The sequence below is a fragment of the Agelaius tricolor genome, unplaced genomic scaffold (assembly GCF_023055355.1).
Source record: "Agelaius tricolor isolate 1412-34295 unplaced genomic scaffold, bAgeTri1.0.p SCAF_1, whole genome shotgun sequence".
Classification (NCBI taxonomy): domain Eukaryota; kingdom Metazoa; phylum Chordata; class Aves; order Passeriformes; family Icteridae; genus Agelaius; species Agelaius tricolor.
The window spans coordinates 52,832,458-52,857,873 of NW_027269261.1; the positions used below are offsets into that span (position 1 = coordinate 52,832,458).

Below are 25,416 nucleotides of genomic sequence, written 5' to 3' on the forward strand. Positions count from 1 at the left end.
TGCAGAGTTTTCCGCTCTTTTTGGAAACTAGATGCTGGGGGTCACCACATTGCATTCCCTGGATATGCAGAATGCTGAAATCCCAAGGAGCATAACAGCGCACACCACATGCTTCCATGCTGTTCCTATTAAAAAGATCATTTATTTCAATGCTCTGTGTTACTTTTGTTCTGCACAATGCATGTTGGGTTACTTCACTCTCCCCTGAAGCTTTGCAGCCATGGAACACTATGGCTGCTAAGTAACCTAAGTAACACTGCTCTTCCAGGGATCTATTGGTTACCAGACTGTGATGGCTTCACCTGATGGGGATGGGCAAGAACAAGAACGTTGGTCTTCAAATGAAACATGACCATTTCACCCTACAGCATCTACACTTTGCTTAAATCCTCTCACACAAGAAGCAAGAAATAACTCCCACTGCATTCATCCGTGCCAGTGTTTCACTCTAAAAATGTTATTTCTTTAGAACTTCATAGAGGCATCTGTCCCCTGCAACTTCAGAGCCTTCAGCAAGATAAAGGGGTGTGACTAGGAACACGAACTGACCTCATGAGTTTACCTTCTTTTCTTCTCATATATTCTCCATGTAGTTTCAAAACTCAGCCCATCACCTTCTGTTCCCATTTCTATTTCTGCAGGACTAACATTTCTGTGTTAAAGAGATACATCTAACCTGCACATTGAAGGGGTTCCTAAAATACCAGTAGGGCAGAATTCTTCAGGAAACATGGACATGGTTCTCCTTCTTGATGTAGTGCCGACATTTTAATGGAGCTCTGTAGGTAATGGAGTACAATAACCCTGACATTGCCAATCTAAAATTGATGCAAGAGCAGAGTCAGGGTCTGTATTTTTTATTAGCTCTTAAAAGTAAAACAGTAAAAGTAGTTTTGAAAACAGACAGAGAGGTGAAGAGTCAAGCTCCTCCTGAGAGGAAACTAAGTTCAGTTTATGAACTTCAATGTATTTCTTGACTGTATGTCACCTTGAACTCCTATGAAAAGCATGCTTTTCTGTGCCATTGTAGTTTTTCTCATTTCTGCTCTACAGTCTCTTGAGACACCCACTAAAAGCATGCCAAAGGGGTGGTGGGAGGGTGGGGACTTGAATATTTTAAATCTATTAAATAAAATAACACTTTTGAAATGCCCAAAAACATATGAAAATATGTTTCCCCTCATGTGGGAATTCAGCTGTTCCCAGGAACAGCCTGGGTGTCAGGAGACCAGAGTAGCATATGAGGAATGTATTAAACAAATGATGGAAGAAGGATTGAATAGCTCGGGGAGCTGGAAAAATAATACATAACTTTTCATCTTGAGTCTACCCTGGACTGACAGAGCAAATGAAAATCATTAGACTCTGAAGACAGTTTGGTGGTCCATGTGGAATCACTTGGTGGTTTCTCTGGAGTTACTAATAGACAGCTTTCTACATCACAGAAACTTCCATGCATTTATCACCCTTTTCAGCAGTCTTAGTGGAAGCCAAGAATAAGGGTTTAAGAGAGAAAAGCATTTAAGCATATGCTTAAAATTAAGCACCTGTTCAAGTACTTTTCTGGATGAGAACCTTAAAAACTGCACAGTTAATACATGTGGTAAAAATATGAAGAGCAGAAAGGAAAAGGGGCTGCTCATATGGTACCTGTTCTGCTAAAGGTTTTATTTTCATTAAATAGCTTTTAGCAACATTGCATTGTATTAAAAAAAAAAAAGGAAACAAATTACAAAGGCCAATGGTCAATCAGAAAGGAGCAAGTGTATCAGTATCCTGTGCTCTCTCACCAGAGGCTGAGAATGTTAAGTCCTCTCATATGCTTGCATTTCAGTATGGAATTAATTAACAAAAGCCATCAGATTTTCCATTTCTCTGCACTAGACAATGTTAGAAATACTGAAGCAGCTTCCAGGTAACTTACAGTAGAAGTACCCAGCAAAGTACAATATCAAAAATCTTGCTGGAGTCCTGCCAGCACACAGTTGTATTAGTGCAGTGCAGGCACATCTGTGTGGCTTCCAGTTTTGAAGGCAGCTGAAGGATCCCAGATTAGAGTGGCATTGCATGGGACCAGCAACCTTCCTTTGCTCCCAGTGCAGACAGTGAAGTGTAGGGGATGACAGTGCAAGGCATCGCTGCAACTGATGGAAGCAGAGTCTCATGGTACAGAGATTCCTTTTTTCATTTGTTTATCATATAAATGTAAGGGAGGCTGAATCCATCCTCAGCAGGCTGATCATACTTGCTTCCAGTGCAGAACCTACACTAGCACCAAGCTGAGGGAAAAACCTAACAATAAATCAAAATGAAGTTTTGTCCTTATCTTGCCCAAAGACTGCACTTAATTACACTCCTTAAATAAAACTGAAGAAAAATAATTACTTGGCTCTTGATTATTTTTGACTGCACTGAAGCTTCATGAGGAATATTTGAAAAATGTAAAAACTGTTCTGTAGTAAAATGGTTTTCATTTTGAAATTAGATGAAAACTTTTTACTAGCAATGTTAATTGTGGCACTGTATTCCTCTGCCTGAACTCTCTCTGTCTACAAATTAACTAGACACTGAGGAGGTATATTTGCTTCCACAGGACCAAGTTGATGCACTACATTACTTATCACACTTGTGGTAAGACAACTTTAGATCATGCTTCTTTTGATTACCTGACAAAAGGATTTAAAAATCACAGGGACTACCACATTTTATCATTGTGGAATGCATGGAAATATTGAAGCATGTCTCAATCGACTGTTTTTATCTGTGCCAGCTCCTAGAAATTTCAATAAGGAAAAAAATCTGCTACAATTTTTAAATTATTTAAGAATAGTAAAAATTGATAAGATAAAGCAAGACAACACATTTAAGTTTATTTAATAATGTGCTATTTCTATATTATATCTTTCTAAAATTAATCTACTCAAATGTTTGCTGAAATGTATAGACTAATGGATTAATTACATGGCAAATTAAGGAATTGATGACAAATATTTTGGCCATAAAATGGGATTTTTACTTAAAAATGCATCATGACAAAGCAGGAAAAAAACCCACAAATTTGTTTGCATATATCATGGCTCACCTTCCTGACTTCACTTTTCTCCCTACCTAGCAAAGTTATTTTACACCATTTCAGCCAAATTCTCAAAAAGTTCACAAAAGAAGCTGACAGCATGCTCTTGAATCTTGTCTCAAATAATTGGTCTGAAAGGTATTTGCAGGCAGTGGTGGGATCTGCACACAGTCCTCTTGGGTCCCATTCCAGCTCTGGAAGCTAGAGCACACTTGGGTGGGTGCAGAGTTTTGTCTCTGTTCCATCCCAGTACAACACCCTTCAGCTTTTTCCTCCTACTCTGTTTCCTGACCCCTTTCCTGACCAGTGACATGATCCATTTGCCAGAATTCTGGATCCTTGTCCTCTTCCCAAACCTGAGACAAGCCCAGCCTCAGAATAAGACTTTCTCTCTGGTCCCCATCTAATCTCAGCCTCTCCACACCCTCTCTTCCTGGCTTCCCCTCCCAGTTTCTTTGCCAAGTCCACACGTCCCCACCCCTCCGTCCCCAATGACATTCCTCAGTCCTTAGGTCAGCTTCCCACTTCCCCTGACTCCAGCTACTCATTTCGTTACACGGTGTCCTTATCTGCTCCCTTCCTCTCAACTTAAATCACACGGCTCCCTCCTATCCTGCTGCCCGGGCTGACCGCAGCAGGGGAATACAGGGGCAAAGGGCCAATGCTCAGGGTTACTCTGTGCAGCCTCCTTGGCAGGGAGCCGTGGGAAGCTGCCTTCCAGAGGAAAGCCCAGTTTCTCTGCTCAGCTGCAGGCAAGGCCTTTCCCTGCTGCAGCCAGGATGTGAGTAGCCACAGGCACGGAGAGGCTCACACCTGCTTCCTGCAGCTGCGGTTTTCAAAGCGCTTGCTTGGATTGTGGAGGTCTGTAATGATCAGGTGTACAGAATATTTCTTCCCCCAAACCTGTGTCTCCATTGGTTTCCACAGGGGTTTTACTTGGCATCAGGAAGGAGCACATGGTGACAGGTTACCCACCACAGACATGAGTCATGTCATCATGCAGGTGATGCTGCTGCTAACCCATGGCTGTTCCAGGCTGGCTGGTTATACTTCCTGCTTGAGAAATATTTCCTGAGTCTAAGGGAATTCTGTCAATCTGTCTCCTGCTACGTGGTTTCATGCGTCCCAGCGTTCACACAGGTACACAGCCACCAGTCCTCGTCATTCTGCAGTTTGACAAAGAGATTCCACAAACACTGCAACAGAGGCTTTAAAGATTCAATTATAAAGCCTGGAACAAACTAAATAAAGCTAAGCCATTGCAGAACATTGTGGAGGGGCAAGCTGAAAATGGGAAGTTGCAAAGTTAGGGTAGCATGAGAAAAAGTATAAGAAACTAAAAAACACCTTAGGATTATCAACTCTCAGTTCTCTTGCTTCACTGAAATTAGTCCCCATTTACTCATGGCAGGAACGGGAGCACACAACTGTGCTATTGACCTGGCAAGAGACCCAGGGATTTCCAGCACTGCCCTCTGTGCTACAGGTCCTCTATGCATGAGGCTAATACACCTTCCATCTCCAAGGCTTAATAGATACCACTCACCAGCTGATGACATGCTCATTTCTATTGGAATTTTGTTCAGTACAGGAGGGTATATATCCCAACTCTTGCCTTTTCTATTCTCTGTTTAATATTTTTAATATTAATTATATCGTCTATTTAATATTAATCTTTGCTGACCCGAACCTGCAGCCCTCCCTTAAAGTAGACTACAGTTCTCAGGAGGAAGGTGTTGAAAACAATAGGGAAAGGATTTTTATTTACAGGTAGATGTTTACAGCACTTTAGCTGACAATCATACTGGTTTGCCTACCCTTTCTTTCCTTGCTCCAGGTTTTACCTAAGGGAACAAAGAGCAGGGCAAGCCTCAGGTGCATCAGTTATGAAATACCTTCCAGCAATCCAGCATTTGCCTCAAGGACAGCAGTCCTGGCAGGGATCAGCAGCTTCTGCAGGGAGCTAATGAGGATGCTGAGAACTTGGTCTCCAAGCCCCCTCCCCCTCCCTCACCTCCCCGAGCCAAGCCCTTGTCGACCCCAGAGCTCCAGCAGCAAAAAGACACACTCTGAGAAACAGAGAAATGCAGCCCTGGCCTCAGACAAATACAGGATGGTAATCACAGGCCATTCAGGAAAGAGTTAAGCACCAAATACACAAGTGCCCCTGGACACTGTGATTTTATTACACTCGTCTCTGAAAGTTGGCAGGCTGCATGTCAAGCACTTTTTGATTTGATTTTATCTTTGTTTTACTTTCTCACACGCAGAAACTGTCCTCAAAACCTCTTACTTTTAAGCTAAGTGCCAAAAAATGCTCAAGTGCCAGCCAATGACTCATCTTTTAAAAGCCTGGCTTTTGGAAGGTGGTTTTCATTTCAGGAACTTAGGATTGCTTCCTGGATACTAAACATTGTGGGATCAATAATTAGACTAGAAAAATGTTGGAAAAGAAAGATTTTAAATATTTAAACATCACTCATGTTTGAGGGTTCTGTTAACTAGAGATATGTGGGAGTTCCAAGCAAAGGAAAAAACAGAAAGGCCAAAAATTTGGCTGATTACTCAAAATGGCCAACATCCATCTCTTTTTTTTTTTTTAACCCTAAAACATATTTCAAATCATTTTAATCTTTTTTTAATAATGGAACCAGACACATACATCACATTGTCTTGGAAAGAGTAGAAACACTATCCCTTTTTTATGCTGGTGCAAATGGAAAGCACATGATGACATTCCATGTCTTCCTCCCCTGTGCTGTGTTTCACCCATTTCTCCACACACAACAGACATGCAGCCTTATCAGTGCTGTGGCTACATGTCATCATTTTGCCGTCATGCAAGCCGAACTTCTGAAGTGCTCTTTTGCTTCTAAGGGATTTCCTTGTTTACACACCACATAAAACCTTACTTGCACCACAGTAAAGGCATGTGGGAGCACAGAAGCCTGTACAGAGGTGAGGGCATCTAGCAGGAGTCAGGGTGGAAGAAGGGCACAGATCTCCTCCTACACCTGTTTCTGGATCGTTTCTGTTTGGAGGCAGTAGTGTTTATCAACTCCAGCAAGGTAGTGACTGGATGAGTCAAACAGCTATTTTTCTAGAAGGAATAGACAAAGTGATAAAATAAAAACTAGAAATCAGAGAAAAAAAATTATATATTTATTAGGTCCAAAACTAAACATGAACTACCTCTTCCTATGTTTGATGCAGGCTCCAGCACAGTTATTCAAGGTAACTGTCTTTTTTTAAATCCTGGTGAGATCATTGATTCTTTATATATCAAGGCTAGCAACTATGTCTCTCAAAACTTGCTTATAAACACACTTCACATCTTACGTGTAGGACAATCTGCCAGCACGCAGGTGCCCTTGTCCATGGGTGTTGGATGCAATATATATATTTATATATAGCTATCTGGTTATTCTGGGATTGGTACCATCCTGGACTGACACTGCAATCTGTTAAGAAGCAGTTTTGAACAAGTCTAATGAGATGGTATAGATTTTCTGGGAGCATCAAAGGCTATCAAAATTTTCTCCCGACTAATCTGCTCTTCTGTGTCAAAGACAAACCAGCACTGAATGTTTCAAAGTAAGGTCAAGAGTCCTTGGTTTAGCCCTTAGTCTTTTAGTTACACCAGTAACTGGCACTAGAAAAATTATTCCTAACCACTCAGCTGAAGCATATCTATGTTTAGAAATTAGACAGCTCAGCACAATTTTGGACACTTTTTTATCCATTGGCATGTTTTGGAGCAACTATTAATGTAAACAAAATGGCTTTTCTCCTTACACAAATCAGCCAAAACCCAGAAATTTCTCTATCCTGTTGAAAACAAACAAACATAACAAAACAAATCAACAAACAAAACCAAACATACAACTTTACCTAATATCCACTTACCTGATGTACAGTTTTAGTCACAGAAATGAAGAATCGAACCAGCTTACTAAGACTCAGAATGAAAACATCCCATGCTATCTTTTTCTTCTTAGTGTGTCAAGAGCTGCAAGTTGGGTAACCTTACTCTTTTGTGAAAACACAAGCAAAGCCATTCTCTCTAAAACCTTTGAGTGTACCACAACACAAACACAGCCAAGCAACCAGCATCGCTCAGTGCCATGGTACACTGGGAGCAGGTTTTTACCCGTGTTGGTGGCATGGTTTATACAGAGGCAGACGTCTGATCCTCACTTAATTTCCTGCTAATCGCCGTGGCTTGCGGAGCCCAGCCTGGCTGGATGCACAGGTCCTGCCTGGAGCTGCTGCCAAGAGCAGGGAGCTGCGCAGCTTCCTACACTAGGTGGCATGGAAGGACCAAGTTTCTCCACCCCCCGCACTGCCCGATGGCGAATGGCGCTGTAATGCGTCTTGCAACATCTTTTCCTTGGGCTCTGCAGAAATATCTATTTATTTATTTAATCTCCTGGCAGAATTTTATCCGGATAAATGCTGAAATTGTTCCTGGAGGGGTTCACTTGTGACTTTTCCATTCCAACAGAGGGGGAGCTCTTCAATGTCCTTGGTGACCTTTCCCTCTCAACTTTCCCTTATTGACTTTCAGCACCTTTATAGACCCTAACTCTGTACCTTACTCAGTTAAGTCTCGGGTTTCCCATTAGTTCTCCTCATTTCCCCATTACTCTAGATGGAGAAAAAACAGCACTTTGAAATTTTGCAATTCACAGGGCAGGAACTTGGCACCCTAAGTCTGAACACATTTTTAGCTCTTCAGAATCAGACGACTTTTGATGTCTGAAATAATCAAGATTCTTGAAGAGGTCAGTTTGATTCTTACCTTGCTCAACTACTGAGCTGATTACTGCAAATTACTGACCCTATAAAGCAACCAAGCTGGATCCATCAGTGCTGTCACTGGGAAGGGCAGCATTGCTCAACACTGTGATTGCACTAACAGCACAGCATGTGCAGCTTCAGTCCTGCTGCAGCCCTCCTAATCCTTACTCCTATCCCACCACGGATACAGATGTGCAATGAAGAATGTTCCTGTCAGTTCAGGATGCCTACATGGCCCTAAATCACGTGGATGAGAGCACTTAGAGCACAGTCATTAACCTGTATTGTTGCCTCTCCGCTGTCACTACAAAGTAGCTCATTTCTCCCTGGCTGTTTCCAATGCCACCTGGACGCAACGCCATTCCCATTACCTCACCGTTCTCCCAGCATATTTCTTCACAGCTTTCCAGCAAATAAACCCTGCCCATGCACCCATCTCCCCACGCCCCAGCCCATACATGTAATTTGCCTTCCATTGCCTGGGGCAACAACAGGGGGTAGATTATCTCTTGAGGTGTTTTCCATCTGCGTTTTCTATCATTCCCTGGGGACAGCTTATCTCTAAAGTAACATCTTGCAGGATTCCAGGGTAACACCGCTGAACATGTTAAGGCCAGAAACGGGGAGGGAGATGCCTGGTATTAATGGCAGAGGCATGGCTTTTCAAAGTGGAAGATTTTCCCATTATGTGAATGAGGCTGAGTAACTCAGGGTTTTTTTTCAGCTTGGGATTCAGAATTTAGGTCTCAAGACTATTTGCTGTATATTTTTAATCTGATTCTGCAGTCCCAGCTATTTAACTCTGTCCTGCCCTACTTTTTGCTTTCATGTCCATACTGAGGTGATTTTTCTACCCTCTTCCTCCCTGATGTACTGAGCTGACACCCTCCTCCTTCCTCTCTGCCTGTCCTGACCTTCCATGACCCTTGCCAGGACACCAGAGAGGTATTGCCAGGAGAACCAGAGAGGCCACCTGTATCAGGAGTAGAAAAAGACAATTCAAACAAACAAACAAACAAACAAAACAAACAAACAAAAAGCACACACACACACAAAAAAAAACACCACAAACCAACCCTGGAAGCAGGTTGAAACCAAGGAAGGTTAGGGTCAGGCACAAAGCTCAAAAGTATGTTTAAATCTAGTTTTGGTTCAAGGAGATGTCCAACAAATACACCCTCTGGCCATTACAAACATCTGTATTTTATCTCTTGTTATACAGTGTTAAGTAACACTGATATATTTCAGTTTCCATGGCATCTACAAAGTATACTTCCTGGAGGATAAGAGTTCCTATGAGGAGCTATAGACTACAGCACTGTCAGTACTTGGCACAGAGCAGCTCACTGTGCAGCACAGAAGAAAGAAGGCAATACCACCACACAGTTCCTTCCCAGCTGCATACCTCCCTGTGTTTCAAAATAACGCATAAAAATCTCCAAGTAGCTTCAAGGAAGACCCATGAACAAACTAAATGAAACCATGCCTTTTGGGTGACTGTACAGCAACATGTACTATCCTCAGTTTCACCAGTGCTGGTGTAAACAAGAGATAAAAATTATACACAGGGCATAGACACATGACAATGTGAAACACTATAAAGTTTTAATTGCCACTTATTTGGTTAAGTCTTTCATAGCTCTCTGCTGGTGAGTCTTGAGCAATGTGGTCATTCCATTCTCAGGCTCATAAAAATTTACAGCACGCCTTCACGTGTTCTCCCTATATAGCTCCACTTTATTTCACTGGCAAAATAAGGCCAGCTGGAGCTGCAGCTCTGATTAGCTGAATGCTTGGGATGCAGAATGCAGTCCCCAGAATACATCATATTCATGGCAATATTCTGACTGTAAAAAAGGCTTGACTTTTTAAGCTTCTCCAGAGATGCAGATAAATGTAATGTGTCAGAAATAGGGACCACCTACACATCAGATCACACTTACAAGGATAATGTATGCAGGCATATAAAATTGCCAAGGAACACGAAGCCACACAGAAAGGGGTACTTCCCCAGGCTACTGACTGGTTTATTCCACATTTCACTGACTTTATTAGGCAGCTGAGTGACCTTTGGTATCATCAGAACCACCTGAAGGGATGAAATTGCACTGGCTTTGGGATACCAGTCAGCACCAGGGACATTATGATTTTAAAATATGCCAGAAGGCAAAGTCAGAAGCAAACAGCATCGCACATTCATACCTGCTTATTTCCAAATCATAATCAAAACCAGTGAATATAAGTTTCCTAGTAGAGACACTGAAACAGCTCCATTAATTGTTAAGATTCCAGTTATTATTATTGCCAAAGCACTTTTACAGGGAGGGATTTGAAACATTTTACTAAAGGGAAAGAAAAGAAGGAAGAAATGCAGCTCTGTGACTCAGAGGTGCAATTGAAATAAAAATCTAAACATTGTCACAAGTGGCACCACTGAAGCCCAAAGCAAAACACTACATCTTGGAAATTTCCAGAGGATCTTGGAAAAATTCTGTGCTTTTAAACAAAGAGCAACAAAATGAAAAGAATGTCAAAAAAAGAACTTGAGAAAAAATTGAATAGTTAAAGCTAAATCATTACTATTTCTACAGCCCAGAGAGCAGCAAAAAATGATTAATGCGCAGCTTGGTATTGCAGCCTTGTATTTCATCCATACTGCAATTATTCTACACTGCTAAAGAGCAGAATAAAGGAAGAGTGTGGGGTTTCCTATCATCAGCGTTCCTGGCAATTTCTCACTTTCCTCAATAAACCTGAACAAGATTCTTGTTTGGGTTCCTAGAGTTCATCTGAAGACCCCTCAAACAAAAGTAGCCATCTTTGCTTAGTGGTGCTATGATCCTGTTTTATAAGCCCTGGGAAGAAAGAGCCTTGGGAGTGGAAAAGGTGTAGTTGCACCCCAGCTCCACCTCAGACACATCTGTCCACAAGCATGGACTGTTCTGTTCAGATGCAAACCTTGGGCAGTGCAAGATGTCAAGCTTCAGCCCTGCATGCTCTGCAGTGTGGCTGCACTTTCCCAGGTGAGTGTTCCAGTCCCCTGGGCATTATTCTCTCTCTTGTCTCAGCACCTGGAGGTGCTCCCAAGGTGCTACCTGGGGCACAGCATTTCCTAATGGCTTGGACACTGCGCTGGGGAGCACTCAAAGCTCTGGTGCGTCCTTTAGAGGCAGATCAGCCTTGCATATGAATGTCCTACAAATCCCTATCCAGTTGCTGAATCTCCTTAGGTATTCCATTTAAAGCCATTCTGCTTGGAATAAAGTACTTTTAACAGGAGCTGAAGCAGAAAACAAATGTGAAAATGATTCATGCTTCTGGGAAGTGGCTGTCTGGCTTCTAGAGCATGTGGCAGTGAATGTAAAATGCTGCACACACACAGAGCGGCTGTCTCATCAGGAGAGACCAAGGAGCAATGCTTCAAGCCTTGCACATGCACAATCAGCTTGCAGGCTGCTAGTGAAAACACTGTCCTATTGCTCTCAGATTGCTTCAGAGATGGAAACTGCACTAGTTCTCCTAAAGCTTGATGCATGCTGGAGGCTACTGGGTAATATATCCTCCCATAGCAGCTTTTGAGAATCTAGCATTTCTTTTTTTTTTGGTCTGCAAGGACCTCAATCAAAATCTTTTGAACACTTTAGATGTTCTGAGATTTTGCTTCACCAAGAAATGAGGTTTTTACCATTTTTTGAAAGTTTTTTTTGTCTTAGAATGAGGGTGTGAGTTGGCATCTGAGCCAAAAAAATCAGTGAAATGCACAGCTCTTCTGGTGGCAGATTGTTCCCTGTAGGAGGTCTCTGGTTGTTCTTCACATCTCATGGGTGTTACAGAAGTAGTTCTCAGGGAACTATAAAAAAGCAGAAAGGAAGGTTGTTTGGCATATTCAGAATAGCGTGCTAATGTAATCAGAAGAAAATATTGCATAGAGTTCTGTGAATGGTACACAGATACTATGGGCAATTGGAGCTTTATACATTTATGTAACTTGTAATTAATTAATTCAATTAGTCAAAGAAAATTACTTCACACCCCCACAAAATACCCTGTATCTTACTAAGGAGACAGATATGCCTGGTTTTACACTCAAGTAATGTCACTTCCAGCAGAAGCTCATTTATTAGAACACCAGAATACTGCTGTATGATGCCTATCGTAACACCCACCTCCCACACAGGCAGGGCAGCATGCGCCTTGTAACAAAGGAGGCATTCACAGCTATTATCTTGAAAGGTACTAGGGGGGATGAATGCATTAAAGGGACCGGAGAAATGCTCACTTCACCAAAGAAAAGCTGAAATAGCTTAGGGGTGCTTGCACTGGAAGTTGTGGTGCCTCCACATTTGCTATCCCAGGACCAAGTTTCCCTCCCGTTGCCAAGAACTTCATTGAGCTTTGAACTTCTTCAGATTTGCAGCTACCAAGAGCTCCAAACCTAAACATTTCACTCTGTGCTTTCAAAAAGTCCAGACCTGAATTTGGATCTCAGCTCTTTGGCTATAGTGTTGTGGCTAAATTTCTTTGCAGCTTCAGCTGGACTGGTTACCCTTGGGGCATGTGCTGCGGATTTGAGCTCTGTTGCAGGCAGGAGCAAGGAGCAGGAGAGGGCTCCTGAGAGCCCCTTTGGTTTGGTTAGATAGGTGTGGTGACTGGATTCACTGCTCCTCTGCAGCAGGGTGCCAGCTGCACTGCATTTTTGTTTTATTATCACTATAGCAGCCCTGAATCTATTAATACATATTTTGTGCAGAAAAGAGTCTGGCACTTTCAAAAAGGGAAAGGTGGTAATGAAGAGACTCAAGCTTCTAAACACACTCCAAACTATTACAAAAATTACACTAAGAGCTGCAAAGTCTTGAGACAGAATTAAATTTAAAAAAATGAAAAAGCAAAACACAACCTGAGTCCTGTCAGGTCACTCTAGGCAAAGTGAAATCTCCAATCTTACCCTCCTCTATTGCTGTTGTTGAATACTTAAAAAATATTTTCAGTGAAGCAGCCTGACAAATGATGCTTTGGTTTGGGGGTCAGCCCTCCACAGTGGCCACCTGAAGTTGGCCACAACCTGTTTGCCCAGCTGGTAGTTGAGGGCGCTCAACAGGTTTAGCTGCCAAGTGGACAGCTCTGCTTTCTTAGCTCTGACAGCGTTACTCAGAGCGGCCAGCCCTGCCGCTGGTGTTGAAACTCACCAAGTCCCCAGGGACCCAGCCCGGGCACAAGTGGCTTCCAAGCCGGAACAGCCAGACTGGGGGTTTTTCCATTAGTCACAGGACAGAGATCAGCAGTCATGGGGTTTGTGTAGGTTACACCTTCACCTTTCCTTCGGTGAGTTTAACTCCTCAAGCACAGCCGACGCTTGCTTCATCTCATCGCCTGGTCCCGGCCAGCGCCTGCAGGAAGCAGGAAAACTTAACGCAGGCTATATAAAGCAGCAGAAAGACACACATTGTGTAACAGATGTCTGTTGAAAGGAGATAAAGAGACAGCCTGATTTCTTTCCCTTTTTTTTTGTTTGCCTGTGTCCTCATTCCCCTCCGCCTGCCCGCCTTGCTGTCTGGGGGAGGTTTCAGATTGCATTAGCGTTACCTCCCGTGCCTTGGCCGCCCGGCGCTGCCAAGCCAGCGCCTCTGGCCGCCTGGCAGAGCTGCAGGGCCAGCCTCCCACGGGCACGACAGGGACAGACCCTCTCGGGGACAGACCCTCAGCCCGAGGGGTGCCACAGGGTCAGCAGAGCAGCTATGCAGCAATGCAGCTCTTCCCATCTCTAGCTGCCACTTCCAGTAGCCATAGGTAGGGTAGCTTTAGTAGCTCCCAAAGCCTAGTGTTTTAACACTGATTACCCCCAGTTAGACCTCAGCTCTCAGCAGGGAAAAGGTATCTTTCTATTTTTTCCCCCTCAGGGAACTTCACAGTACTGCGCAATGCCTCTGGTATCTAACCTCATTAAAGAGCTCATCTAATTCCACCATACTGAGGAAACTCTCACCTCCCTCAAAGGCAATGACTCAAGATACTAATCAGTGCAACGAGGATGTCTGAGGGTTTTTCTATCCACTGCTTCAGTCTGGGCTATATTTTTCCTTCCCCCTTTACTGTAGCCACAAACACTGTGCTCGCCTTGCCGAGTGAGGCATCCAGTCTCTTCTTGCATACAATGCCTCGGGTATATTTAAATTTAAGCCAAGTGCCAAATAATTAAAAGAGGCCCTGAGCACACCCAGAAGAGACTGTTTTCTGCTTTTCCATACTCTTCCCTCTTTACTGCTCTCTGTTATTGCTTTCTCTGTTTTCTGTCATCATTTTCCTTTGCAGCCTTTTGGGGTCTGAGCAGAGGAAGACACCTCTCCTGAAGAAGAACCTCAAAAGAGATACATTTGGCCCTGAAACCTAGTTACAGCTGCTGACCATCACATCTATTCCCCTGGCTGTTAAAGGGATGAGATAGGATCACCATCAGGATTCAGGGTATGCCTGAATAAGGTCTGACCTAACAATATGACACTGGCTAAAGTCGCTCTGTTCACATGTCTGGAGATAAAGTTAGGAAGCTCTGACCTTGAAATTATAAGTCATGAAAGGACTGACAGCAACCATGCACAGAATATGGAGATCTTCTGAAAAACTGAGGACACGCCCACTCCCACTTACTTTCCCTGATGGTACCTGTTCCCATCCTTCAGGCTGGCACAGCAAACCCTTGTCAGGATCAGTGAAAGATCTAGAGAGTCAGTCCTATGAGAAGTGGCTGAGGGAGCTGGGGTTGTTTAGCCTGGGCAAAAGGAAGCTCAGGGCGGACCTTATCAGGTGGGGATTGGTCACTTCTCCCAGGCAACCAGAGACAGGACAAGATGTAATGGCCTCAAGATGCTCTAGAGGAGGCTCAGCTTGGACATCAGGAAGATCCTTCACTGAAAGGGTGGTGAGGTATTGGAATGGGCTGCCCAGGAAGGTCATGGAGTCACCATCCCTGGAGGTTTCAAGAGGCAATTGGACATGGCACTGAGTGCTATGGTTTAGTTGACATGGTGGTGTTTGGTCAAATGTTGGACTTGATGATCTCGAAGGTCTTTTCCAACCTTAATGACTCTGTGATTCTATGAGTTATTGCTAACAACACTGAACCACCTCCAAAAGGTTATTATTAAAAGTCATTCATTACATTAATTTGCAACCCTCATTTAACGTCAGCAGACCTTTATCTTTCAGCCTAGGGGGTTATGCTAGCTCCTGCAAGACAAAGCCCAATCACAACAAGTGTTTCAGGTTGTAATTACAGGGTGATTTCCAATGATACCAACTGCCTATTTTGCCTCCACACATTTTTAAGTCCAAAGGTTACTTCACTATTTCAATTCCTGTATGTCTGCACAGGGGAAAAAATCTAATAAACAGATAAATTAATGGAAAGAAAATAATACATTTTGAATAATAAATAACCTGGATGGCCTGTATATGTACTCAACGCAGAGGAAGAAATGGGGGCTAAGATGGGCCCAGAGAGTGCTCTTGACAGGCAAGGAGATCTCTTGAGCAGTGGGATGCTCTCTCTTTCCTTAGGAGGGGAAAGGAGCAGCACAATTTCAGACTTCATTCCTCATTTCTTTGGGGCTGATAAGTTGAAATCAGTTCATATTCCTCCCACATTTCTCCTCCTCCACAGTGTGTTAAAATTTCTTGACTCAAAAAATTATGCCTGCTACTCCCCCAGCTCTGTCCAGCACCCTTCAGGGGAGGGGGAAGATAGCTCAGTGAGCCACTTAGGCAGAGGCTTAAAGCTAAATAAGCAGCTAAAGTGCTTGGCTTGGGTCAGGAACCTCTTCATTTGGATAAACATGCTTTTGCAAGAGGTGTTTTAAGAGATTTAGGATTATGTCCTCACCAAGTTCCTTCACAATTCCTGAGCACAGAGCTAGAATCTCTGAAAATAAAATTACATTCTTTTTTAATTACTATTTCTAAAAACAAATTGAGGTGAAATTATATTTCAAGAAGCAAGCACAGGAACCAAGATATTCTTATTTACACAACGGTTAATGAGAAGAAACATAATGAAATGCTAGGTTAATGGAGAAGGACACCATTATGAATATAAGCTCTGCTGAAACATTTTTAATGTATGTTTTCTGATCAGTATGAACTGTTACATTTAACCCAAGCCAAGTTTCAAGAATGCAATAATTTCCATTGAAAATAACATAGTGTTTCACATTACTTTTTTTTATGGTTATGCTATTTTTTGATAAACACACTGTCAAAGGACTACCAGAAGGAAAATTTTTTACCTAGAGAAGGAGTGTTGACCCTAAGCCACAAAAGAGACAATGAATTATTATGTCAGAGAATAATTACTTTCCTTGGTTGTAAATTAAGAATTATCATTTTTTCTAAAACCTGTCCCATATACTCCTGTACTTACATCAACTACAAGCTAAATAACCTTTTTTTTTTTAACCCAAGCTCTAAGGAAAAAAATTAAATTGCCTAGAAAGTGGAAATAATTGCAAGAAATTTTTGTTAACTATAGGCATAAGGAATGTGGTCAGATGTAGGAAACACATCTGACAAGACGGTCCCAGCCTATTTAAAGGTTGTGGAATGCATCTCTCCCTTAGAGAAACTGTTGACAAGCAGCCAAAACTCTGAATTGCAAATCCTCCAGCCATGAATAAATCAAAGGAAATTCCAAGAAATAACTTAAGGCAGCTTAAGTGACTTATTTTGCTATAGTAACTGCAAATTCTCTATGAAGATATATGGGATCTGCCACAAGTCAAAGGCATTCAAGCCACCCTCAGCGAGTATTATGGCTCTGCTGGTAAAAACATGTTATATGGAAACTAAGCATGTCTGCATGGGTCTGATGAGGTACCTGCTGGAGACTGAATTTTGCTGGAAATTCAATCAACTAATTAGAGTGAAATGGCCAGTAGGCTGCACTGTTGGTCTGGGAACACCAGGTAATTGTGTTTCAGGGGTATTTATGTGGCTGGGGAAAATCTTTTCCTCCTAGGGAAGGGACCTTGGGAGTGCATTCAAGGAAATGCATTCCTTGGAGTAGCACACTTATTAAGCAGGCTTTAGCAAGCCAACCTAACCACTACCACACTGTAGGGTCTCTGCTTTGCCCTGAGCAGTTAGTGCCTGGAGCCATGCAGGGAGCTCCAGCTAGGATGACTGGCTGGCAAAAACCAGGTGTTTCCTGAGCATTGACTGTTTCCCTCACAAAGAAGGTGCAAATATCTGTTTCACTGAATGGGGAGGGAACAATCCAGAAAGCCTTGTAACTTATGAGAAGAAGTGGGATGTGCCCAGTCCCAAAACCGCAGTGGTTCACCCTGAAGACAGATAAGCCTCAATGAATTCTTCCCCCATCTGGTGAGATGCTGCAGTGGGTAGGCTGCCAATTCCTTGTAAGCTCATGGAATAACTGTAGGTTCAAAACCATCTCTGCAAATGCCTTTATCAGATCTGGTCAAAAATTTTATTACTCTCAGAGTCTCTTGTCTCCGTGGAAAAAACTTCCAACCACTTTGTAAGTAGTTGGCTGCTGACAGCATATATTGATTGTCTACTTCTGCCTCAAGCAAAGGTTTACACACATCAAAACCAAAACAAAACAAAGCAAAACCATGATCCATTGATGATCCTATGAGATACAGCTGCACGAGGGCCACTCTTGTCTTACATGTATCCTTTTCTGTAACACGAACATCACCTCTGCTGTGCCAATGCTCTTTACCCTGCCTGCATTTTACACAGTTCTTTATGTGAAGAAATCATTAAGTGACTGCATCGAGGTCGTGGTCACTGGGGACTTTTTAACCAGAATGCTGGGAGGGAAGCTGCGGGACAGGGTGAAGTTAAGCCACTTCCTATTTTGGCTGTCTTATAAATGGTGATCTATCAAATCTACTGACTCACTTTTTCTTTTGGATTTGTCATAGTTTTCTTTTATAAAGCACATAAAATGTTTGTGTGGATCCAAGATATTGCAGAAAAAAGTAGGAATCCATAACCAGTGAGAACCTCTGATAGTTAAAATTTAAAATTCATCCTAACCTAGACTTCAAAATCAGATTCAGTTGACAACTGCTTTTTTTCTTTTTCCACTCTTTGCTAGAATCCTATTTCAATAAACAATTAATCATGTTTTCTGCTTTCTGAGGCAACCCATTTTACCACAGCAGACCATTTGCCTACAAACTATTTGCTTGATGTTTTCACATAGAAGTCCTCTTTTCTGTCATTTAGGACATGAATCAACAGCAAAGGAATGTGCTGTCCAAGTTATTTAGACATTATTTTTCTAACTTAAAAACTTCACTTTCTAAATTTCCCCAGATCTGACCAGCTGCACAACTCCATGTGACATTCTGCACCTAAGACTAATATGAGGCCTATTCTGGGTCTCTTATCTTCCAGCATTGCTCTGCATGACACTTGTCACTGTAGGTATGTCATAAGTGAGCCAGTACTCATATTCCTGTGCAATTCTCAGGTGTTACTACTGCATTTCAGTCCTCAAATTCTCATTCTCAGAGTATCTCACATCTTCCTTCTTTGCCCATTGCATTGCCCATTCCCTCAAGTAGTCTTCACTAAACTTTTGGGATGTTCTGTTGCAAACATCCTCAACCTAATGGAAGTCCTTTTACTTATTTTTTTTCCTCATTGCACCCAATTGACCCACTTGCTTCAAGTTTCTGAAGTATTGCCAGTTTCCGTGGGTTTACTGAGCAAATATAGATACAAAAATAAAGTCTTCACAGTATGACATCCTAATTTTTGATCCTTCTTTCCCCTATGTTTATTTGATTGAAAGTTGCCCTTGCCAAGTTTGCAATGATGAGCTGCTGTCTGAGCAGGGGCTCCTTCCCCTTCCACTGGGTCACTGCAGGGATCCACTGGTGCATTGCACATATGCATGGCAACTCCACTCATCCCATTCTCTCTGCCTTTGCTCCGAAAGGCAAAATCTAGCTCCATACCTAATAGCTGTCCAGAGTCTGTTTATCCTGCAAATCCACACTAAAATGGATAATATTCCACCCAGCACTGTTTCATGAGAAGTGAGACCCACAGGAAAACTATGTCTTCCTGGGGTCCAGACAGACCTCACAGAGTTTCACTTTCACAGAGTTTTAGGGGAGAAACAAACATTCTGGTTTATGTATTAACTCTTTATGAACACAGATATGGTGTGTAACCAAACATGCAAAATTTAGCAGATACATACACATAATTTTCCTGGGCTTTTGTTTACCTTTTATTTTAAGCTTCAATTAAATTCCAAGGACAAACATCTTCACTAAACAGCTTTTGTCTCTAGCCTCTTGTCTCATTCACTCTCTTGGGTGTCCTTGTTAATTCACATGCATTTAACAGTGCTGGGATTTCCCTGTCTTAAGGATTTCCTCCTGCAGGCTGTTCCTCAGCTGTATGAGCTGATTGAGCCTTAACATGATCCAGGAGGGTAAATTCTCCCTCCTTTGTCAGATTGGTTTCTGATTCAGCTTGTTTGATGACAACAGTCCCTTGCCAGGTGACAGCATTGCCAAACTGAGTTATGCAGCCATGAACCAGTCTGACTTGCCATTGCTCAGCATGTGTGCATTGCAAGGCATCACTAATTATCCGTGCCAGCCCTGTGCCAGCTCCTCCTAGGAACTCTGGCTAGTCCGAGTCAGAGGGTGAGAGGTAGAAGCGACACAAGGATCAGCCTCCTGATGCAACAGAGATTCCATATCACACAAATTTGCAAAATCCATAACCTGTAAACTTTTCTTAGACAAAACCCCCAAGTCATCACATCTGCCACGAGACACCAGCTGCCTCCAGCATAACAAAATATTACAGAACTTAATTTCTTGTATGTCCTGACTAATATACCTGACTTGGTTCATTAGAGTGTACTGCATATTAATGTGCCACAAGTACAATGCAGAGAAGAATCCAACAAAATAAATATTCTGTGGAAGCAACCTATCCTCCCACGATATTAAGAATTCCATGGGAGAGCAAAGATTTACACCTGTTACCCATGACATGGATACTTTAGGATATTCTTTTAAATTAATTAATCTTCTCACCCAGAATACATAAAACTAAAGGCTGAATTTTCTAGTTTGCTCCTGTTGCACATATTTTATCCTTGAAATTTTAATTCTTCCACTAGTGAGTAAGAGTCTTAAATTAAACATTCTAAACAAAGGCTTGGATATTTTCTTGCTTTTGAGCAGTTGAGTTCCTTCAGGAACATTCAATATACCCAAAGATTCCAAAAAGCAATTCATTACAAGTTAGAAGTTGCTTTAAAATGTTCTACCTGGCCTCATTCTCAGCAGCAGCCAGGTGCTCACATACAGCTTTTTATTAAAATACCTCATTGAAAGTTTGGCTATTTGAACTTGGTGTCCACATAGACCTGCTGTAATTTCATTGTTTCTGGGAGGGACAGATATCTGAATGTGAACAACACAAATTGATCATGTAATGGGAAGTGTAACCTGCTATAAGAAAAGATACTTCTGGCCTTGTTAAGGCTGTTTGCTGTTTCCTTTACTATTGTCTCTCCCTCTTTTGGTTATTAATTTACAATTTAAAAAAACAAGGGACCTACCCCTGAGTCTTGGGAAAATGTGAACTTCATCCTTTTTTCAAGCCTTCCTCTGGCCTGGGAGTTTGTTGTCTGGGGCTTTGTCCCCCCAGGCCACCTGGAACAGCTTCCAGATTTCAGTGCTGATGGGAACAAGCAGGCCAAAGCTGGTGGATTTTCCTTCCATGTTGTTGTCAGCTATCAGTAAGCTGTCACTAGACCTGTGATGAAGGGCAACTGTGAAAAATTGCACCGTTAAGATGATAGGAAACTCTTTAAAAAGCTTAAGCTTGCTGTGGCACTGTGAGTGTGCAGCACTGAGGGTTATGAGAGCAACTCGTCATCATGAGTATATATTCAGTGAGGTGGAACAAATAGATTTCTAAATACAACTGTCTACAGTTTATTGTAGTCACATATAGTCTAAGGACATATATATTTGGTCTGCAGAAGTACAGTCTGGTTTTGATTGCTGTTAATATATTTTGTACTCACCTGGAAACCTCAGAAAGTCAAAGCAAAACTCAGCTCCAGGCATTTCTTTTTCCACCCAGCCGCTCATGAAAATCATGCAAAATTAAAAGAATTAAATCAGGGTATCTCTGTTATTGGATCTACACCAGCAGAGATGAGGCACTCTAGGGAGCTGCCTGTGTACTAGGGACAGGCTCAGTCTCCCCAGGGGCCAGGACACATGCTCCATGAGGAAATTTGGACTTCAGTGCATGCTAAAGGGTTATCTAACCCTCGAGCATGGAAAAACTGCTGGGTTTCCTGTGCTTAAGAAATAGGGTTACCCATTACACTGCCACAAGTGTTGTGCTTGGAAGGATGCTCTGTCTGAAACAAAATCTTGGCCAAAGAGGCAGACAAAATCTCTGACTAAAAGAGCTTACAAGTTAAGGCAGAGACCATATGATGATTTTAAATATATTTAATCAATGGGGCCTCTCTGGGTGTGTTAAGCACATATTTCTCTCTTGGTAGGACCAACCCCCTTGAAATATCTCTCTGTGGGAGTTTTCTATAGACACAGACTTTTTTCCATTCCCTTGGTCTTTTCTTCTTATGGAGCATCTGCACACAAAACCTCCCACAGTTCCTCCTGAGGTAGGAAGCCTTTGGAGGGTATGATGGAGAGCTCAGTTTTTCCTTCACAATGAGCAGGACTAATACAATTGATGCACAGAAAGTAAAGCCTTTTCCCCCAGGAGCTGGAAGCTCCTTTGCTGGCACTCCCAGCTCTTCTTAGCAAGCACCAAGAATTAGTCATGAACATGAACTCCCAAACCTCCAACAAACTGGGGTGCATTTAATGCTACATAGCACAGCTCTTGTTCATGTTTAATAAACACCCGTTCACTTAAGTAATCCCATTGAGGTCATCAGCATGAGAGTTGCAAAATCTATCTGCTTTTAAGTAGTATTGTGTGTCATGAGGTTGGTTTTAGCATGGGTTTAAATTTTTGTCCATTCATCTTACACAGCCTGTTTCATTAGGTCCCCAGCAAAGGTGACAGGTTCTTGTTCTTTCCAGAAGCCAATGTAGTCTTCTGAAATTCCCTCTACTTTCCCAGAGGATTTCTTTGAATACAAAGCAACAGCCTTACAAGTAATTTTCTCCTCAGTTCCACTCCCTGATATCACTTTAAAAATTATTGACACCCAATTTTTCTCTGTCATGATCCCAGACATCAGCAGAAACAAGGTACAAAAGAAGGAAATAATATTTCCAACTCAAATATGCAATCTGAATTCCTAAAGTGCAAAGGGTTGCACATTTGCTGCAATTCACACTCTGGGAGGTAATGTTTGCCTGTAGTTTGACTTTTTACTAAGATAAGAGGGAGCAAGCACACACCTGGTTATGAGTTGAGCCAGTTCCCCCTCTTTAGCTCAGCCAGCCTGCTCATATATGAGATTATGCTGTAGCTGGGCAGTAGCTTGAGCTGCAGTGAGAGAGGCTGGAGCTGGCATGACTGTGACGGACACTTTGGGCAGGCTATAGCCACTGACACCAAACACATTTCCACTCAGAGAAGCAGGTGACTCACCAACCTTGCAGATCAAATAAGGTGAGATGCTGTGGTATCAGATAGCCACTGAGTCAATACAACAGTCTTTTTTCTAAGGACAAAGAATGCCTGCCAAGAAAAGGGCAGTGGTTCAAGCTGTGGTTTAAGCACTGACTTTCCAGGTGGGGGACATGAACAAGGCTCTGGATAGCTCTTGTAAATCCTTCTGGAAGAGGCCACAGCACAAAGCAGGTGCCTAGCAAGCTCTTCAAGGGCCTTGTCCACAATTGCACAGGACTACACCTCTGAAGAGATACATCAGGGCTGAGCCACAGGACATCCCTGTGTTGCCCTGTTGTTGCAGGAGCTGTGCAAACAGGCCCACACTGGAGGAGCATTGGCAGTGGGATGCAGGAAGAGCCGGGGCTGGGAGAACACATGCAACAGGACAACATGTTCCAGTGGGGTGTTCACTGTTTAGTCATCATCTGGTGTCCACCACTGAGTGAAGGAGATTGATTTACAGCCTACCTTACCCCCTGGTGTTTGCACCTGCACTGCCTGCACCGTGTGAATTGTGCCACTGTTCAAGGGTGTGTGGCCATCTTCTTCTACAGGGCTTGAGCATGTGAGACATTACTTCCTTTTAGACCAGGGCTAGTTAGACTTTGCCCAGCAGAGAGACACGGAGAATCTGTTTCACCTGTAGTATGAGAGGATTTTATGTGGGAAGGAAGCGGATCTTGATGAGTTAAATTTGGACAAAGTTCTTGACATACTTCAAGAGAAATGGGGAGTGAAGGGCTGGAGAAATTAGGAGAAAACTAGCAGGAATACGTGCAACATGAATGGCAAAAAGATAATGGTATTTAGGGCTCAAGAGTCAAACTCTTAGAAACTTATGGGCCCCTGTGCTAGAGGCACACCTTCACTCTGGGTACTCAACACAGCAATAGGTGTACAGGCAGGGAGTTCTTTTTGAGGTTTCAGAAAGTCCTTGACAGCAGTCCTACAGCAGCAGCCACCAGGCAAAGCTGGGAGGTCAACTAATGGTGCCAAAATGCACCCAGGCTGCTCACCCCCCATCTCTGCTCTGGTTGTCCCCATGTTTACCTGCTGCCTCTCTGCTGGCAGTCGAAGCTCTTGGCAGAAGGCAGCCCCTGATGGCTCCCCTCCCCTGCTGGTTGTCATTTTCTTGGCACTTGGCTTGGCTGTGTGTGCACAGGCATATGCACACACGCCCTCCCCGCAGATATGCACAGGGTGTGGTTACAAAGCATCCGTAGGGTTTCTTCCTAGGCAAGGACATACTTCTATTAGCCTGTATTTACACAGGACTTGGAGAACAAACTAAAGGCCAACCCTGCATATGTTAAGAAACACCCTGAAACCAGGAGAAGAAACAAACAGTACTGGGAACTGTGTTTTAATAACTTGCAAGAAGAAAACAGCTTGTGTAAGGTATGAAGTAGCTGCATGAGCAGACTGAGTGGACCTGTGCCACTGAAGAGCTTTGAAACAGGCAGCAATGCATAGTGAAAAAAAAAATTGCTCACCAATATACATGTGAACATTTTTCACAATGAGGTGGAAACATCAGAAATAACAATAGTAGCATCTGTCTGAGGACAGTTCCTACCTTCTCAGAACTTTTTTTTTTTTTTTGCATCTGGTTCCATTTATGAGTCATACTTCCCAAACAAGCCATATGTTGCTGCAGAAGGCCTTTAAATTTGCTTGATTCGTATTGAGCTGTATTCCTGGCTGCCAGCCAAGTAAATGTAACAAAACCACTTTTTCCATCAAAAAACTAAAAATGAAATCCTATTTGCAGTGAGATTTAATTAGCAGCCAGTAAGTCATTTTGGTGTTGAAAGCATGCACACTCATGTTTTGTTATAGCCTGATTTGCACCTTCAAACTCCATGGTAGCATTTTATTTGTTATAATGCAAAAAGATTTCCTCTTCCCCTGCCTCAGCCTTCATTCCAACTGCAGATGCTATAGCATTTGAATTATGGCAATTTTTCGGAAAATGTGGCACCCTCTGAGCTCTGCCCTTCAGATGTTGCATTGTCCACCATCTATTTAGAACACTGGGACAGGTATTGGATCTGCAAGGCAAGATTTTGGTAGCAGGAGGGGCAGCAGGGCTGCCTTCTCTAAAAGCTGCCAGAAGCTTCCCCTGTGTCCAGTGGAGCCAATGCCAGTGGGCTCCAAGACAGAGGTGCTGCTGGTCAAGGCTGAACCCATCAGCAACAGTGGTAGTGCCCCTGGGATAACAGATTTAAGAAGAGGGGAAAAAAAAAACCTGCCCAGCTGAAGCTGGAGAAGGGCAGAGTTAGAATATGTGAGAGAAAGAGCTCTGCAGACACCAAGGCCAGTGAGGAAGGAGGGGCAGGAGGTGCTCCAGGTGCCTGAGCTCAGATTCCCCTGCAGCCCATGGTGCAGACCATGGGGAAGCAGCTGTGCCTCTGCAGCCCATGGGGTCCATGGTGGAGCAGAGATCCACCTGCAGCCCATGGAGGACCCCATGCCGGAGCAGGGGAATTCCTGAAGGTGGCTGTTGCCCTCTGGGAGGCACACTGTGGAGCAAGCTCCTGGAAGGACCCATGGAGAGAGGAGCCCATCCTGGAGCGGATTCGCTGGCCAGACCTGTGACCCCACAGAGCATGAGCACTGGAGCTGCCTATTCCTGAGGGACTGAACCCTGTGGACCCACACTGGAGATGGGGAAGAGTGTGAGGAGTAGTCCCCATGAGGAGCAAGGAGCTGCAGAGATAGTGTGTGATGAACTGATCACAGCCCCCATTTCCCACCCCCCTGCATCACTGGGGGAGAGTAAATGAGGAGTAGATGGGGAGTAAATTAAGCCTGGTGAAAAGGGAGGGGTGGGGAGAGGTGTTTTTAGGATCCAATTTTATTTCTCAGTA

The 25,416-nt window shown here is 43.1% G+C and overlaps 1 long non-coding RNA gene across 1 annotated transcript in view; it reads right to left on the reverse strand.

Annotated features, from left to right (window-relative positions):
* Positions 1-25,416, reverse strand: part of LOC139593391 (uncharacterized) — an 85,352-nt gene that overhangs the window by 53,924 nt on the left and 6,012 nt on the right. Inside the window, exons 2-3 of the long non-coding RNA XR_011680282.1 lie at positions 13,063-13,263; positions 6,980-11,723 (exon numbers count right to left, since the gene is read on the reverse strand). This is a non-coding gene — a long non-coding RNA (uncharacterized lncRNA). The remainder of the gene's footprint in view (positions 1-6,979; positions 11,724-13,062; positions 13,264-25,416) is intronic.